Below are 20,404 nucleotides of genomic sequence, written 5' to 3' on the forward strand. Positions count from 1 at the left end.
GCTTGTTCACTTAAGTTGAGTTTGATAACCGGGAAAAGAAACAATTTCATTGAAAGTGTACGTATTCCGTGAAACTAGTATCCTCGGAGAGACAAGGAAAGATTTCCATGGAATTAAGTTTAAAGAATATCTTTAGGGACGGAGGGAGGTGGGTGCAAGTTGGGTCGTTTGCACCCACTAAAATTTGAGTGCTCGTGAGAGTATAGTTGGGTTTCTTATAATTATAATGTATTATTAAGGCATAATTGAGATTTATAATTTTGTTTTGTTAAATGGTAAATTAATGAATTTCTAAGAGCAACTGCAGTGGTGCGACCATAACCAAAGACCAAAAACAAACGAAAAAACTAAAAAAAATTGGGTTTAATCCGTGGTGCTATGCTACGGTAGTGGAGTATATTTGGTCGAGCGCAGATATAAGATTCGTTTGTTGTTGGGCGTGAGTATTATGTACGCTTGTACGAGGCGTACATATAAATTACGCCTGTTATGGGGTGTTGATAGAACAAACGCCTGGTGTGGGGCGTACATATAATTCACGCCCAAATAGCAGGCGGAAATATTACTTACGCCTGATGGGGCGGAAGTTAAGTCCACGCCTTGGATTCACGATGACATGTTTGAGGATGCCTTGCTAATACAAGGTGAAGTGTTTAAGTAACGTGGGGCATCACTAACATTCCTGGAACAACTCGAGTATACCACCGATTTACGCCCTTCAGTAAAAGAATAAAGAGTACCAACAAATTCCAATTGGTGCAATGAATGTTGAGGCATCGAAGAACAGTTTGATTCTTTTAACTAGACCCGGATCAATTAATCTAATTGATTGCTCTGTATGATTTATACCCATGACGAAAGGGGCGTTTGTATTTATACCAAATTCCAATTGGTACTTACTTCTGTTTGCCACATTATTTTTGGATTCGAACTTATATGAAATGGATTTTTAAATAGTTCCCTTGAGTGAAACGGAGTTTAAATGTTTGCTTATCATCGGGCGGGCTTTATATAAACGTCCCATTAGACGCAGTTTATATTTTCGCCTCATTCGAGCGAATTTTAAATGTTCGTCTGGTTACAGACGCAAATTAAAATCACGTCCCGTCAGGCGTATATTAAAATCACGCTTCACATAGACGCAACTAGTATTTGCATCTCACTCCCAAACGACAATTATAACTCCGCCCCACTCCAAGCGCAAGTAATATAATTGCGTCTCACCGCATCAAAACTAAACTAAAGACCAAATATGGTTTGGTTTTTGATTTTAGTCTAGTTTTTGATCTTTACTCCGTTCGATAGTGATTGATTTCTGGACCAAATATTTGGTTTTGGTCGTCGACTGTGGTTGCTCTAACCACTGGTTGGTCACTATAATCATTCTTTATGTTTACTCGAAGATATATTTCTGGAGAATAAAACTAAATAATAAAACATCTTTTGGGCAAGTGACTAACGGTGTATTTCTCTAAAAACGATTTGTTGAGGATCTTGATCATAAAACATTTAAACTTAAAGTTTAAGGTAAATTCGTGGCCATAATTTTCTTTTCTGTAAATTTTGATTCAGAAATACACTATTATGTGATTCAACTTGGGTATTTTCATTTGTTTTTCTTATTCAAAAGTATAATTTCTCTTCTCTATAATTGGGCTGACCGACTGAAGGGCCCAACGGGCCCGAAGGGAGGGAGTCCCTTTTATGGTCACTTTTTTGGAACGATTTTTTAGGGACCATGGTTTTTTTGAGGGAACCATGATTTTATTAGGCCACCTTCCCTATAGTTATAAGGGATGTCCTAAAGCATTGAAATGACTAACCTACCCTTAACCTAATTTAATTTAAAACCAACCCAATAACCACCTATATATATATAACCAGCACCTCCTCCCACCACCACCTCCCACCATTGCCAATTACCACCACCATCACCTCCGATTATCACCACCACCACCTCCGACCACCAACCATCACCGCCACTATATATATATAGCTTAATTTAAAACATTAACAAAGATATTCTCACAAACCCATTACTTGTCATTCGTTTTTGGTTGAATAAATGAGAAGTAATCATTAAAATGAGTTGAAAATGGAAGTTGCAGAGAGGTTTAATGGAGGGTTTTTTCAGAGAAAAGTTCGGTTATCACGAATTAATTTTTTCTTAACCAAACTCAGAGTTCGATTGATTCGCAAAAAAATACGTTTAACCGAACTCCTTGTATTAGAACAACACAAGTCCATAAGTTCGGTTCTCTCGCAAAATAAGGATATCACCGAACTTTAGTTTACGAAAATAATGAGAAGTCCACAAGTTCGGTTCGTTCGCAAAAATATTAAGTTTTCTTTGTAACTGAACTCTACCTTTGAAACTTCGTAACCGAACTCTACCTAATTCACCAAGAAATAAATTTCGTAGTAACCGACGTTTGCCTAATTGGATATATGCATATATAAGCCCAGTTTGGTTGATTCGCAAATATGTTGAAGTTTGCGAACCAACCGAACTTCTAACACTAGGTTACTTTTAACCTGCAGTTCGGTTGGAAACTTGGTTGCGTTGAAGTTTGCGAACATAACCGAACACACAAGATGTACCCAAATAAATTATTAAGTTCAAAGTTCGGTTACCTACCATTTTATCCTAGGTAACCGAACATTACACTGTACGACCAAAACCTCCATTAACGAGCGAGTTCGGTAACCTGCGTGTTTGGAAAACGTAACCGAACTACACTTTCAGGTGTGTTCGGTTACATGTTCTTGACATATGGTAACTGAACTGGCCCAAATCTACATAAAAAATTTCATTTTTTTTGAAAGTTTGGAGCAATTCAACCAACATTATCTAAGTTTGAAGTATACCTGGGTACCCAAATACCCTTCCTCCGGTTGTGGTTGGTAAAATCCATCGTTTTTCATGTTTTCCTTCTTCATCTTCTCTGACTTTACTCTCTCAATAATTCTACTTCTTTTAAGAAAAAACCATCTGATTTTTTAATCTCACTAATTATCTTTAACTTAATCATCTCACTAATCATTACACTAACTATTATTAACATTAACTAATCATCACCCAAAATTAATCAGGAGGGTAATTTAGGTATTAATATAAATATCTAGATAAGGGGTGACCTGGATTTACTTCTAATGTCTTTACCCAAAATAAAACCATGGTCCCCCAAAAAAACCATGGTCCCCAAAAAATCGTCCCTTTTTTGTCAAATGAAACCTAACGAAAATTTTCAATTTCACAAAAAGATTAGCTTTTCTCCCGTCCATGAATTTTCTCCTGTTTTCAGTGAACTGACCATAATACCCTTTGTATATATAATTTGAGGCCGAAATACTGGCTCCAGATTGAATTCTAAAACTCCTGGCCCCAACCAATAGGAATTGTGGATTTTTTATTTTATTTTCTACAAAAAAAAATAAAAAAAAATCCATATATATAAAACTTATCCCGAAACCCTAAATAATAATTCTCTCTTATTTTTACTGCCTCCTCTCATCTCCCCTTTCGATTCTTATTTTCTTCTATTTTTTCTTCGTTCTACCTTCATGTGTTGAGTAGTTTTATTTATTTATTTTATTTTTATTTTTTTTGTATCACACGTCATAATACACGGATCAACAAGAAACAGATGTGTTAGAGGGTTTCTCAGAAGTTGTGGATTTGCTTTTGATTTTTTTTCGTAATTACTGAAGCGTAAAACAGACGTGAATGTTCGATTTAGCTGTATTTTAATTTTGTAGGTGATTTAGATTTTACAAACCCTATGTTTTGTAGGCGAGAGTTTTTCAGTTACAAACTAATTTGGTTGCATTAAGCTGATTATCTATTGGGGTTTATGACACCAGTTGATAATTCTGCGATTATCATTAATTCATGTGCTTAATTCCCTATGTTGATATTTTGAATCTAACAGAAAACAGATGGTAGCACGTTTAGGATGGTAGCACGTCTAGCAAACTAAGAGTGATTAAATCCATCATGACAAATTAAATACTTTTCCCATGAAAATCTAAAACAGTTAGATTTTTCTGTGCGATGGGTACTAATTATTACATAAACACCTAAATTGGATAGTAACATGGTTAAATTTCACCAGCTTGGCTTCATCATAAGTTGAAGCTTGACCCAAACCAATAACGCTGCATTATCCCAGCAAAATACTTTTGCTTCATTATGCTTTGTTTCTCTATTGGTAAACCGTAACCCTTTTTGTTTTCAGTCTCTTTGTTTCTCTTAATCAATGAACCCTAGCCTTTTGTTTTATTTTTTACTAGTAAAGACGCACGTGCATGCACCTGCCGGCTTTTCGTTCTGATACAAAACTTATATAAAACATAAAGAGTGACAAACTAAACAACTTCTTCGCTAGTAGGCTTATTAGGTATCTGTCTTCATACAAAGATTTTATGATGAAAATGGAAACATAAACAGTTCTAATGAGAAAAATGATAAGAGACAGACTTCCAGTTTTGTATAGAATTCTTTGGGATATACAAAAGGAACTTTAATAAATTTCACTGCACTTGATATCAATCCAACAGTGGGGAACCTGATGCACTTCGCTATTTACCCAAAGGCTCGAGATGGCTAAACTGAAAGAGTTCATTTCTTAACATTCACAGCCTGTAGATCCTTGTTGTCGTCCTCCACTGGCAACATCAATGGTGTCAGGAAGGTACCTTTATCATCAAAACTATCAAATGTCAGGAAATATTTAACTTTTGCACTATAATTAAGAGACTATTGAAATTTATCTAAGTATACGATTCTAGCAAAAGACCTGCAAAATATATTCTTTACTAATTTACCTTTTACCTTCAATGCGATAAGCATTACTCAGTTTGATCAAGAAGCGCTAGTGTTTCGACTTCAGCTATCGAATCTTGTTTTACTTCATATGCAGCACGACCCTGCTGTAAGTGACAATCTCTTTGCTGTTGTGATTGCCTTGCATATGTAGCACGGCGTCGCTGTAAGTGAGCATATCCTTGTTGTTGAGATTGCCTGTCGATAATTCTTGGACTTCGACGTGGATAGAAACCCAAAATCTTACCTTGTGAATCCATCTAAAATTAAACCAAAGAAAAAAGAAAATTAAAATCTGTCATGAACAGGTGCGCAGAAGATTTTGCATAAAAAAATAAAACAAAAAAATAAAGTTCTGTAATATTCATTCAACAGTCTGTTGAAGATTTGTTGAGCTTCTCATAACATCCACTCTGAGCAATATTACGGTCATTTCTGATTAAAAGCAATAGATGAACCACTGAAATTGAATTCTAATTAGAAACTCTAGTTGTCTGTTGTCAATAATATAAACCTCCAAACACAGTTTTAACTTGAAACACTTGTTCTATTTTTAGAAAATGAACCTAAATTTGATTTTTTTTTAAGAAATGGTTCGTGGACAAATTAAATAAGCAGATACTCTTCTTTGGTTATATTTGCAGCATATAACCTATGAGGGAAAGTCACATTTGTTAATGGATAAGCTTCAGTACAGCTCAAATGATGACATATACATTCAGTATTATGAGTAAAATGTCACAGAGTTGCAACTAATGTATATACGAAACACATGCATACATCCAAACACAGTAAACATTCAAAACACAGGGTACATTAGCATGCAAACGTAAGCATCATTGATCAAGAGTTAGGTTATAATACATAATACATAGTGTAAGCATTCATCACACTGTACAATGAAAAAGAGAATCCTCAAAGTTAAGAAACCACGATTTCAAATGTAAGCTTTGTTTGTTTTTTGTTTCCTTGAAAGTTAAATGTAAGCTTCATGGAAGACGAAATATATTTCTCTGTAATAATGGCACAACACGTTGGTCATAATCGCTCCCATGATACCCTACATCATAGAATATGTAAGCTTTGATAGATAGGGGGCATCTTGATAGTTCTTCACAAAAGTGGAGCATACAGCTGCCAACACCGGCCTGGGTTGGAGTCGGCCTCAATTGGGTCATTACCAATGTGATTAGAAGCAGAACCCTAAAATCCAATCTTAAATATAGACCCCCTAACATGTGATTTGTGGGAATCAAAATGTGTGGCAATTCCTAGCCGAACATTCACATGATTTGAAGACAAAATATGACCCAAACTGCTCAAAACATACTAATTTGCTAATAAGCAATGGATAAATATACACAGCTGAAACATACCAGAACTTGTTGATGCTTCATGCTCATTTTTTGTTGGATGTGTGTCTCGTGCTGCTGTTGGCATATGATAAGCGTTGAGTCGTTTTTGAAGAAGCTCTTGTCTTTCATTTTCCGTCATTGCTGCTCGTTTTGCCTTTTCAAAAATACGCCGATTGTTTAATCGAACATATCTTTGTTGTTATATTTTCTTCCCAGCATTCATGTCTTGCCGAGCTTGTATTCTAGGATCTAATCTAACTGCTATAATTCTTCGAACAGTTAGTCTGCAAAACCAAAATATTAATATTGAAAACTGAAGCTCAACAATTTTCAAAGATAAAGGTGTAAGAAATCCATTGAGGGGGGGAAAGATTATTAAAATGCTAATGTTATATACTACCTCTTTACAAACTGATTCCTACGTTGGCCGTTTTTCTAAAGGATAGTGCAAGGGAATTTCAACTCAACCAAATTGGGATATTACCTTTTTGCTAGTACATTGATCTATTGATGATGTTCCAACTTCCAAGCACATTACATTGCTTACTTGAATCTGGAATTTTGGTTTGTAATAAGAGTGGAGAAATACTGGTTCATCAATGTCAGATTGAATAGGATATCAGCAGCTGTAAACTTATCAACGAAATTGAACTTTAAAAATGCTTTTTCTATTAGGAAAACTAAAAAAAGTTGAAGTTTACAAATAATGGTGTCAGGAATTTCTTAAAAAATTGTCAATCTAATTATTAAAATTAGTTAATCATCATTTAATGAAAATGCATCCAAAAATTAAAGGTTAAGTTTGATGAAAATCCATTGAAGTCACTAACTTGTACCTGCAATTCTGATCTCTTGTCTTTGATCTCTTGTCTTTGATTTCTTTGATGTCGTTCTATGCGTGAAAACAAACAAACCCATTATTAATTGAACCCTAACGATCAAAAGATTAACCGAAAAGAAAATAGAAAGTAATAAGGATAAAAACCTAGCCATTCACGACTTCTAGAGATGAATCCAGATGAATTAAGTTTTTTCCTCAAACTTAATGGTTCAATCAAGTGAATTTGAAGCATAACCCCTAAATCAGGTGAATTAACTTGGAAAAGAGGAATTAAAGAGATTAGATCAGATATGGAAGGAGAGTGAATCAAGAGAGAGAGCTCAGTTCTGTACGAAAAAGAGAAAAAGGATTTGGAAAGGAAGAAGCAGAGCGAGAGAGAAGACGGACTGACGGAGAACGGAGATTTAATCGCAAATATATGGTGAAGTTAAGGGTACTGTGGTAAAAAAGGGGGGCCACGGTCGAAAAGTCCCCCTTTTCTTTATTATAGGAAGATTGTGCAGGTAAGATTTTTTGTTGCTCCGTTGATCGGTTTCTTCTTAGTTTAATTCACTTTTGCACTGATCTCATTTGTGCTCTTACATAATTAAGGTATATGTAAACGAGACATTCAAAATGGACAACGTTACGGTCTTTAATTGGGTTTATTGGTCGACATGATGTAGTTCAATAGTAGTAGATTAGAGCAACTGCAATGGACGAGTAAACCCAAATATTTGGTCCAGTGGGCTGGCGCAGTGGGATGGACTATCGATCAAAATTTGATCAAAGAGTAAAAACCAGACCAAATTTGGTCGGCGACCAAGACCAAACCAAAATATAGTCAGGCGTTTATATAATCTCCGCCTACACCACGGACGTTGATATAGTCTACGCCACTCATCAGGCACTCGTATAGTTAACGCCCAACGAACGGGCGTTGGTAAAATGTACGCCTGGATGGGGCGTTGGTTAAATGTACGCCCCGTCGGGCGTACGTAAAGTTAACGCGGGCAACATGCGTTTATATTATTAACGCCTGAAGAGAGGCGTTTATATAGTCAACGCCTAAAGTTTTAAAACTTTGGGAAATTTGTTTGGGGCGTTGTCTTTATCAACGCCCCATTTTCTTTTTTTATTTTTTTATTTTTAAACCCGGGCGAACGTATAATCTCCGTCCCACACAGGCGTTGCTATAGTTCACGCCCCATACCAGGTGTTATCTTTATCAACGCCCCATACCAGGCGTTATCTTTATCAACGTCCCATGCCAGGCGTAATCTTTATCTACGCTGGACGATGAAGCGGACTTTATATCAACGCGCGACCAAATTTACTCGTCACCCGCTACACTACAGGACGGACTAAACCCAAATTTGATCTTTTTTTTTAGTCTTTGGTCTTTAGTTATACTCGCACCATTGTGGACGCTCTTATAAGAAGTTACCACGCAGTACAAATTATACAAATCAACTAATCTCTTCAAAGTATGGGACACGTTAAAGTTATATCACTCACTATTGCATTTAGTGCATTAGAAAATTGAATTGTTTATGTATCAGTATCACTATTGAACTTTGCTGGTGACTATTAATGTACTGATATCTCCCCCTCTCATTTCATTTAAAATGAAGACTATTACTGGGGTCACATTTCATTAGAGGGGCGTCACCTAATATGATAAAAATGGGTCACCCATAAGTAATATCAAAAACCCCTTATCTCGAATAATTTTGTAATGACCAAACAACCCTTATTTAGTTAATTTTAATTTAATTGAATTAGATAATAATTAAATTAATGAACTTTGTTACATACTTGGTGAATTCTTGGACAAAGTTTTTGTGGGAAGAAAAACTAGAGAGAAGAGAAAAAAAGAAGAAAAATTACGGTTAATGAATAATTACGTCTAGGTTATCCTAGAGAGAAAAAAAAATCGAACCTAGATGTAACAACTTACGGTTGGAAAATACATGGCATTTTCCTAAACGTAATCAAACATGAAGATTACTTGAAAGATACATGAAGAATTACGTCTAGGTTTATCCTATATAGAAACGAACCGTAAAATTGAAAATTACGGCTAGGTTTACGAAAGGAAAATTCAGTCAACTAAACTAGACGTAACACAACATGCAAATCCAATTTTACGGTTGGAATCCAACTAAACCTAGACGTAAAATCCAATTTTACGGTTGAATTAAACTAAACCTAGACGTAAGTTCTTCATAGATTAAATTTCGGTTGGAAATCTAGTACCGTACCTAGACGTAACACTAGCAGAAACGTAACTAAAACCCTAATTTTACTTCGATTTCATTCAAGCGAGTTGAAGTTGAATTGAAATTGAAGTTATTGTGACGGAGAGGAAGAGAAGAAAGATGAGAAGAGGAGTAGTTTTTTTTTTGGATTTGGAATAGAAGAGATTAGGTTTTTAAGTTTTTATTTTAGTTAAAGGGTAATCTAGATATTTTGTATTTGTATTAGGATATCCTATCACCATTTTTTTGAACACTGAAAATCCAAGTGAAACCCCTCTATTAAAATGTGACCCCCCAATAATAGCCTTCTTTAAAAAACGTGTTTCATTTCAACTTCTCATGCCACCGCCGGTGGAAGTTACGTTCATTGGTAGTGATGCCTATCTCTGATAACGTGAGATTAAGGGTGCACACGGTACGGTTCGGCTCGGTTCTTGCCGAGACCGAGTACCTGTACCTTACACCCTTCGGTACCAAAAAAATGGACCGGTCCCGGTACCGAGTACCTCGGTTCCGGTTCCATTTTGGACCGGCCGGTTCCGGTCGGTACCGGTACCGGTTCCGGTTCCATTTCAGGGAAAAAAAAAAAAGAAACCTACTGCCCTGTTTTTTACTTTTTTATCTATTTTTCAATATCTCAAAGCAACAACTAATAAGTAGCAATATTAATAGCAAATGAGAAAATGAACAGTAGTCACAGACACACACTAAGTCTTGAAAATGAGAAAATCGGATAAAAGAACAACTAGCAGTCTAGCAGTGCTGTAGTAGCCTTGAATATTGATCTTCTAATCCATGTCAGCAACACTTGTGGTGTCATCATTGTTGATAGGACCAAGTAACGCTGCAAAAAAAAAAATAATAGCAGTTAGTAACCATTAGACTATATCTATTACTGCCAAACACAAGTAATAATGTAATATGTTACCTTCTTCAATTTCAACATCATCATCTGGTATGTAATCAGATAGAAGATCAAGTTGTATTGGCTTCCTTAGCCAGCTTTGTGTGCAAAGCAATGCCTCAACTGTCCTTGTAGATAAAGAGCTTCTACAAGGACTTAAGACTCGCTTTCCTGTGCTAAAAGCAGACTCAGAGGCAACAGAAGACACAGGAATGGCTAATATGTCCTTAGCCATATGTCCAAGTATCTTATACTTTGTACTGTTGGTCTTCCACCAACCCAATAAGTCAAACTCCTCCTCATCATCTTCTCCTTCACCTTGTTCATACTCGTCAATGTAATATTTATCCAACTCTGTTTTTCCCTCATCATCATTTGGGCCTTTCTTGAACCTCTTACTCCTTGACATCAACTCTTTCATACGACTTGGCCCTGTCACTGGTTTACTTACCACTGCTTTGGCTTGTCCCTGGATAGAACTACTTGACTCCTCATGAACTGAATAAACATCCTTATATTCTTCAAATAGAATCTTAAAATCCAACTTAACAAGCTTCATAACAGATTCAACCTTAGAAGAACTCTTCCCATACAAGAGATCAAGAGCAAATTGTAGTCCTTTTTCTTTCTCTCTAGGATCTAACAACATGGCAAAAAAGATTGTAGGGTTCATCTTTGCATAATCACCCCAATATTTGTTATACTTCTTAAACATTTTTCCAGCCATAGTAGCAATAAAAGGATCTTCATCTACATTATCTCTAAACTCAACTAGTTGCTCATATATGATAACTAATTGCCATAAGAAAGTGTTTGTTGTTACCTTAGTCGAGGCTGAAAATGCAACAGTGGCATCAAAGAATACTTTCAAACATTTGACAAGTCCTCTGGCAAAGATCCAGTCCTCTTCACATGGAGCAGGTTTCCTCACTACTACCTTCTTCTTCTTCTTTTGTGCCTTCTTCTTCCCTGTCACCTCAACTTCTTCTTGTTCTTCTTCACTAAATTCTTCTTCTTCTTCACCAACATTAACATCAATATCAAAATCATTAGCATCAGGTAGATCTTTCTCACTATGTTTTGGGTAATAAAACAACTGCCGATATTCCTTGTCATACCTTTCTAACCTAATAAATGCTTTTTCAAACACTTCTGCAGCCTGTAGCATCAAGAATGTGCTGTTCCACCTAGTCTTAACATCTAATATCAATGTTACCTTAGACTCTATTCCAACTAATTTTGCACAACGCTTAAGCTTAGCCAACCTAGATGGAGAACCTTTTATATACTTGACAACTGACCTGATTCTTGCAATTGATTTGTTGTAGACCCTCACAGCATCTTTACCACAAGTGCAAGTACATGAGCTGCACACCTTACCTGAAAAGGTGAATTCAAACAAGTATTAGATATTTTAATAAATAAGTAGAAGTAAAAGTAAATAAATAAGTCATATGACTCATATTCATATACATATACTTACATGCAAGTACTTAGCTCTCTCTTCTGCCCCTGTCTTTGAAACAATACTAGTCTTCAAATAATCCATTGCTACCTTGTTGGCACTCACATTATCCAAAGTGACAGTAAACACATCTTTAAGCTCCCAGTCTGACAAACACTTCTCTAACATCTCACCAATGTCAATTCCTTTGTGACCACTAACCTCACAAACATAATAATTCTCTTTTGATACTTCCACTGCTGATCAATAAAGTGAACTGTTACACAGATGTAGTTGAAATTGTTTGGTGAAGTCCATGTGTCTGTTGTCAAACTAACCCTCTGCTTGGTTGACTTGAAGTAATTTTTCAACTTTTCTTTCTCTAATACATACATGTCTAATAAACATCTATAAATAGTCATTCTACTTGGCACAACAAATCTAGGCTCTAAGACATGCATCATTCTCCTAAAACCTTCACCCTCAACTGCTCTAAATGACATCTCATCAATTATAATAAATTCAACAACTGCCATTTTACATTTATCCTGACTGAAATTAGTACAGACTAACTGACCTTCATCCTCACCCAGTGCTGCAGGATTTAATGTCAGAGTTTGTTGTCCTTTTGGCTTGGCTTGTTAGGATTCTGCTTGCATCTGTTGAAGTGCTTCCACATTCCACTTGTACCATTCTTTCCAGTATGAGCCTTTATCACCTTCTTGCAGTAATTGCATGCAGCATCTTGAACATTTAACCTCTTGAAATAATTCCAAACGTTAGAAGTTATCTTACTACCACCCTTTTGAGTAGAAGTAGCTTCTACATCTACTGCTGCTGTCTCTGGCTGTGCTGCTTCATTTGTTGGTTGCATTGAGGATCCAACAACTGTATCTGTGGCAGTGGTAGGTGTAGCAGTTGTAGGTGTAGGAGTAGCTGTTTCATGAGCTTGACTTGATGCATCCATGCCAGCTTATGACTGAAATGAAACAAGAAATGAAACAAGAAATGAAACAAGAAATGAAATAAAGACATTGTATCATACTTCATACATATAAAAGTTCATAAATATTAAAAACATTGTTCTAAGCATAACTGCATAAGCATAAGTGTTTCATTGTTTTGCAGACTTGGAGAAAAGATTGGAGAGTTAACTACAGTTCAGACTCTCTTTATTCAGGCCAAGTTATCACCTATGCGCAACAACATACACTAATCAACATGTATAATTTGAATGTATCCAAGTCAGTTGCACTTTTCAGTTACCTGGATGAAGATCCGAATTTCAACAAAAATGGAAAGCTATACAGTATTACCTGGATGAAGAAAATGGATACAATTGCTTAGTCAAACTCCAAATCTCTAAAATAATCAAATGCATATAAGACTATATTATCCAAAGTGAGCCCAGTAGATCAATATTACCTCATCACATCTATTGCATTCTATACAAAAGTACAAAAAAAATTAACAATACTTAAGAATGCAACAATAAACACAAAGTTCAATAGATCCTTGTACAAACATGTATGGTTCACCTTGAAGTAGAGTGAGGAAGACATAAATGACTCCAATGGGCATACATAGTACATTAGTGGGTTATAGAGAAATTGAAATTTTTGGACATAGTTTGCAGCAATGGAAAAATACCTAGGAAAATATTTAACTTGAGTAGTTTAGTTATCAAACAGTATAAATATGTAATGTTAATTCGCAGAGGACCTACTTCTCCAAAATCGTTATTTGTTCTTAAACAAAGAAATAGCTAATTCAAATAAAAAACATAAAAGAATCCAAGTAAAAAAAATTGCCTTCAGATGGATGCTCAAATCCCGAATCAACAATTTCTCTAAGAAGCTCCAGCTTTAATAGAAAATCTCTGAATCCAGAACTGTGTATCCAACATACCCCCTGCACCATCCAAAACATTCATATTAGTCTCAAACTTTAGAAGTTTACAGGTGTGCAGGGTTGTTAGAAGTACTGAACTGGTGTAATTATAGAGAGTATATGTACTGGTAATGCTAAGATGGAGATACAGGTGATGTTGACTTTGTTCACCTGTGAACTGAAATGAATGGAAGTATTTGATGATGTTGTTGGTGTTATGGCTCAAGTCAAGATTATGGAGTTCAGATTGCAGAGAGTATTGCAATTACAATTGGGTTGTATTCTGAGTATGCAATTGCAGATTAAGAAGAATTAGATCTGGCAGTGATGTTGAATTGGAGTTGCAAGTGTACTTCAGTAGCAGAATGGTTTTACAGCTAAGGGTGTTGTGTATGGTGGTGGATGAATTGTGGTTGGAAATGATGTGTACTTCAAATTGAAGTTGCAGATGAGGTTTTAGTTTGTGTTGTAGTTGAGCTTGAGTTATAGTATTGCTGTCAAGGATTATGTAACGCAGCTGAGGATGAATTTTAGATGAATGTTGAAATTATGAGCAAGATATGTACTCAATGCAGTTGAGTGTGTTGGAGTTGAGATAGTCTGAATGTTACCTAAAACTTCAATTGCAGGTCTGAGATGTGTAGTAACTAAGGTGATTGTAGAGAATAGTTAATAACTCCAGAACTGTGTATCCAACATACCCCCTGCACCATCCAAAACATTCATATTAGTCTCAAACTTTAGGGTTTAAATTTAACACACTACAAGAGTTCGAAAATAAAAACAAAATCAATCTCAAATACAAGACTTTTACTCTCTGCATGCTATGAGTTGAACAGCAGCTGCCAAAGCTGATTCACCAGCTTATAGACGGAAAGAAGAACAGGCTATGCTACTCTTGCAACCTTTATCAAAGCTTTATACTTGGAACCTGTCACACCAAGTAGGCATCTCAAAAACTCAACAGCAAAGCCTTATAGTATAAGCTTCTGCTATGTGAATCATACAGAAACAGAAATCCTTGTTACTTCTCAAAACTAAACATGGGTAATTGAAACAAACCCACTCTATAAAACTGATTGATCTTCATCACTTACATTTCCATTTGATTATTAATTAAGATTTGCACAGAAATAAACCCACTTCAGATGCTCAAAACAGTCATCATCAGCTTCAATAAAATCATTCTTAATAACTCTTCAATTTGATTTTTAATAAAGACTTACACTAATAATACTGATCTAATCTACCTTTTCTTTCTCCCATTTATAATCATCCCAAACCCTAGATTTCACTCCAATGATTCACACCTCAATCGTCACCAGAATCGCAAGACCCATCTAGCTAAACCAAGACGCAATCTAAAAACCTAACTAAACAAATTTAGGTTAGTTAAAAAGATTATGATTCAACAAAAAATACCACAGATTCGTCCTCTCAGTAATTAAAAAACATTTTAAAATAGCCTTTAAGCCGCTACTCGCTAGAGAAAACAACAATCCGTTCATCTCAATCACAGATTCAGTGATTCACAGACATGCATACAAAAATTAAAATCAAAAAATTAAAAATTACTTACCACCGGAATTGTTCTTCTAATTTTCTTCACACCGGAATCAAAAACGAAGAAACAGACGAAGTAACAGAGAAGATGAAGATCAGAAAAAGGGGAGAATTTCTTCTCCTTCTCAGAGAGAAGTACTGAGAAGAGGCGAGAAAAAAATTAAGGGAACTGTCTGAAACCCTAAGAATTTCTTCAGAGCTTATATACCCCCTATTAATCCAACGGCTGAGACAGATCCCTTATCCCCTAAATCTAACGGTCACAATTATTCGGGACTTCGGTCCGGTACGGGACGGTTCATGTGTTGGACCGTGTACCTGTACCCCCCAGAGCTCGGTTCCTATTTTTGGGACCGGTACTTGTACCTTGTACCTCGGTTCGGTCCAAAATCAGGTACGGTTCCATCGGTTCCGGTTCGGTCCGTCGGTCCGGCTCGGTTCCTGTGCACCCTTACGTGAGATAGGCATTGTGTTAAAAGCAACCTTCAGTTTATAGTGTTCTTTTCTCTCTATTGATATGTCAATACCCCGTTCCTTCCACCGCCCACACTACCACCACCAGCATCACCTCCGCTACCACTACTACCACCAGCAGCACCTCCGCACCGCCAGCAGCACCTCCAGCACAATTTCATCTTAACAAAACGATGGACAATTACATACTTCGTTTTCCTCCACCTCCTTCAATTGATTTCATCTTCTGGATGTCACCATCAGCACCCTCCTCCTCCAGCAACGCTATTACAGAAAATTAACATTCAAACTATGAATTCCAAATACAATACACAAACATTAACTACTAATTCCTATCTAATAAATTAACTCATTAACTAATCCTTCTTTCTCAAACCCTGATTTTCCTTTCCCAAAAATTCTTCCCCTTTCCCAATTTTCCCTTTTCGTACATTTGAATAGTCAGTTTCTAGAATTACAAACCAAAAATAAAAAAAAAAGTGGATATCCTTGGCTGATTTTGTTTTACGAATTGGGGACTCCACTTCAAATTCAGCAGAATATTGAAACATCCACAAGATCGAAACCAAATAGTAGAAACACATAGGGCTGTCAATGGGTACCCATTAACCGGAACCGGTAGATTTGGGTCCGGTTATGGGTCCTAAAATTGGACCCATTAGTAACTTAGGACTCGACGGGTAATTACCCGATTGGATCCGAATCTAAACGGGTCCAAGCGGATAATACTCGTTGGATACCCGCGGGTATCGAGTACCCGTTTATTCATACTTTTATTCATGTTTTTGCTAGTTTTAGCTTTGATATTTTACTCGTTTTAAATTTTTCTTTTACATTTAATCTTTATTTAGTCCATTAATAAAAAAATAATAATAAATTTTATAAAAGTTATTTAAATCCAAGCCAAAAAGAGACAAGTATTAAGTTTTTGAGGTTTTTTTAATAGTTTTTTTAAGACCCAATGGGTACCCGGGACCGACGGGTATCCGGGTATTTAAACGGGTCTGATTCTAGGTCCACAAATATCAAAACCGGACCCGGAACTGTTAGGACCCGGATCCGACCTTTATAAGTAGGGTCCGGATTTAGTGATACCCGGAAGGACCCGGACCGTTGACACAAACAGCATTATCATATCCGTCAAAATAAAATAAATAAATAAAATCTTACAGATAAAAAATTGGATCTGATGCTTTTTTCCCTATGTTATGAAGTTGTAGTTGTTGTCCTAATGTTTCGTGCATAAAAAATGAAGAGGAAGAGATGAAAGCCGAAAGTGAAATCAAGGGACGAAAGTTAATAGTTAAGGAGGAGGAGAGAGTTGGGGAAGACGGCGGAGAAAGTGAAGTTGAAGTACTCCGCACAAAACAGTTTATGATTTTTTGTTACAAATTACCACAAGTACCCTTCGAATCTTAGACGCGTGTATAGATGATGGATCATGGTCATGGTCGTGGGTGTTCACATATGAAATTGGCTTAATTTGGTTTATACAGTACTAATTACGATTCGGTAAATAATAACAATCGAATTTTTCAGTGTATGTATGTGTAAAATCACTGTCATATAGTTTTGTACCCTAACTTCTTGACAATGTGTCGCGTTTTGTGCCTGCGACGTGTCCACCAGCACAAGCACCACCTCCGCTATCACAAATCTACCACCGCCGAAGTTGTCACTTTTTACAAATCTACGGCCGCCAAGGTTGTCCACTACAGCTTATTATATATTATAGAGAGAAAAGCAAATTAAATTGGTTGCATCAGTCTTGGCGATGACAAATTTTCTTTTACACTCCTATTACAGCAGTGTTTCGTTTTTCTTTCGGTCGGCCCTCGCCGTCGTGGCAGCGGTGTTTTAGTCATAATTTGCGCCACTACACTTACACAGCTATACTAAGATTGGTTAAATACTGATTAATCTGTAATGAAATCCGACCTTATCTTGAATTTGGGTCGATATGGTTTTCTACTTTTCTCAGTTATATTTTTATGTAATTATGTTTGCTTTGTAGTGTTTTAGTTGAAGCATCTACGTTCTGTTTTCATTTTCTTTTGCTTTTTGGCATGCAACGTTGTTGTTGTCGGTTCTTTGTATCAATGTGCACATTCCCCTCGTCGAGACCGCGGTAATTAGAAAGGAATAATGTTGAAGCATCTACATTATTTCATACTGTAGTTTACATGTATTGTAGATTGAATGTGGATCAAATTTTTTATTATGAATGTCGGAAGAAAATTTATTTGACCCAATAGCATATGAGTCCTGGCTCCATCCCTGTATATACAATTAGACCATGTTTTCTAATAAATGAATTTAGAATTCACAGAAACAAAATTTGTAATCAAACATGGAGAACGTGTTATTTCCATGGAAATATGACTATCAAACACATCATTGATATTTTGGAGTTCTCTGCACACCAGAAGTAAGTTCAACATTTTTGTGGTGCTAAAAATCGTGTACTGTGTGCGTTCTTTGTGTTAGCTTGTGTGCCATCACTTTCACTTCCTAAGGTTTGTACATTTTGAAGACATTATTGTGATTTTTAGGACATGCATTATATTGTGTTTTTTTGGTAGTTCAACTTCAAAGGACATGTATTATTAGTTCTGCACAACGGGTAGGGTGGGTAGGATATGGCCTATACCCGTCACCCTACCCGTTTACCGGCGGTTAAGAAAATCTTTACCCGCCACCCTACCCGCCAAATAATGGATAGGGTAGGATACGGTTAAAAAACTGGCGGGTAGGGTAGGGTTGGCGGGTAGGAGTAGGATATGTGCACTTCTAGGTAGGGTGGGTAGGATATGGTCTATACCCGTCACCCTACCCGTTTACTGGCGGTTAAAAAAATCTTTACCCGCCACCCTACCTGCCAAATAGTGGATAGGATAAGATACAGTTAAAAAACTGGCGGGTAGGGTAGGGTTGCGGAAATGAGTAGGGTATGTGCACCCCTATGTATTATTGCGAAAACACTTAAGCTGGGACAAAACCAAAAGTAAACAATATGGTCCAGATATGGGACAGGCAAAAATGGAGAGAGGAAGTGATGTGGCGCTCATCCATGGCTGCACACAAACCCCCTGCAAATCTATGGTCCCAGGAGCGCCACCTCTTGTCCCAGCCGTAGCAGCTCCCATATTATTGTTGGTTCTGTTAGACTGTCACATTATAACGTTTACAATTTGTACCATTTTGGTCCTAGTTCAGTAGTTCTTTTTCATAGGTTCCAAGTAACAATCAACAAGAAGCTATTTTTACCTGCAGAGTAAGTTTTTCATCGTTTGCTATCAGGTGCAGACGGAAGAGTTATCTACGGAAGGCTGTTTTTAGGCATACCAAAAATTTTCAAGGCATACAAAATAGTTCTCCCATCCTATGTGACTTTATAAGGGGTGTCTATTGGGTAGTTCAATTACCTATATACCCTTGAACCTAAAATCAAAAAATAAACTATCCTAAACATCTCTTCTTCTTCCTCCAGCCAAACCACCTTCCTTTTCTCTCAGAATTGTTTTTTCATCACCGTAATTAATTATCGATTCGTGAAAATTCGATCATCGGTTAAATTGAACTATATAATGGATCGTACAAAGAAAAAAGCAAACGTCAGGTGTTCTAAATCCTCTTCCAATCCATGAATTAAAGAAGAAGAACCAATTGAAGATGAAGGTGTAAAAACTATAATTGAACCAGAAATTGAATCGGAAATTCAACCATTTGAAGCTTCAAATACTGAAATGAGGATAAGAAGGTATTCCCTACAAACCCAATCTTTTATTTGTTGTTTTTCATGGATTGAATGGGTTAAATTGCTAAAAGCTTAGGGTTTTTGACGGTTACAGTAGCGGGGTCGGCTGATAATTGAGTTGAGTTTTGAGCCGAACTGTTCTTGAAATTTCACCCTGAAAGTGTCTATGAACAGTTCGGCTTAACCGTAAATGTCAATTTTTATCCGAACCCCAAAATGTGTATTAAATGCGTCCCAGAACAGTGTCAGGTTCGGCTAATACCTTGCAAACCTTCCCGGCCGAACTTGAGAAGTGAAATTTACCCCAAGTGGTTGTCAGGTTCGGCTGACTCGATTAGATCACTTTCAAGTCGAACCTCTCTCTGTAAACACTTCGAAAATATTGATTTGCAGGCTCTAGGTTCGGCTAGCTCGTGTTGTTGAGTTATCCGTCGAACCTTCTCTTTGCACACTCAAGTTTTTCAATCTTGTTTTGGCCATAACGTTTTCGTCCGATGTCGGAATGACCTCATTCTTTTTGCGTTGTGTTTGTCTTTTCATTCTCTTGAAGTTGAAGATAAGATATCATTGATTTTAATGAGTTTAATATAGACCTTGGTATTCTCCATCATTAGACTTCACTTTCTTAACACTTTTAGTAATTTCCACTTTTTTTGTTTGGTTCATCCTATAAAAAGGATGCACAATAGAAAACATATGTAATAAAAAGCCTAACCCCTAAATGTGTATGAATTTAAGTGTTTCATGGAAACTCAGTATCATGTTCAGCTGATGTGATTTTTTGAATATGAGCCGAACTTGAAAAAATATATAGTTCAGTTGATACGATATTTAGAGTGAAAACTGAACCTAACTCTCAGGAATAGGTTCGACTTTTTATTAGACTTTAATATAAGCCGAACTAGGATCTTGCAAATAGGTTGGAAGTTGGAAAATGAAGGTTCGGCGTATAACGTTAACAAATTCAGCTAGCCGAACTGTTCATCAATTTAGTGGGTTCGGCTTATATTTTCAAGCCGAACATAGTCCTGGTTCGCTGAACCATGATGAAAAATACAATTTTTTGATGATTTCAAGCTACAAAAGTGAGATTAAACATAAAATAGAAGTG

At 36.5% G+C, this 20,404-nt stretch overlaps 1 long non-coding RNA gene across 2 annotated transcripts; it reads right to left on the minus strand.

The window, feature by feature from the left end:
* Nucleotides 1–4,361: 4,361 nt before the first annotated feature.
* On the minus strand, nucleotides 4,362–7,412 carry LOC113349090. 2 transcript variants are annotated; one of them, XR_003359942.1, is made up of 6 exons: nucleotides 7,166–7,412; nucleotides 7,017–7,072; nucleotides 6,665–6,733; nucleotides 6,202–6,464; nucleotides 4,828–5,085; nucleotides 4,362–4,698 (listed from the first exon to the last, which is right to left on the minus strand). It is a non-coding gene; the product is annotated as an uncharacterized LOC113349090 (long non-coding RNA). The 2 variants fall into 2 exon arrangements; XR_003359941.1 differs by having other exon boundaries at nucleotides 6,665–6,768.
* Nucleotides 7,413–20,404: the final 12,992 nt, after the last annotated feature.

This window comes from Papaver somniferum, chromosome 2, assembly GCF_003573695.1.
Source record: "Papaver somniferum cultivar HN1 chromosome 2, ASM357369v1, whole genome shotgun sequence".
Taxonomy (NCBI): Eukaryota; Viridiplantae; Streptophyta; class Magnoliopsida; order Ranunculales; family Papaveraceae; genus Papaver; species Papaver somniferum.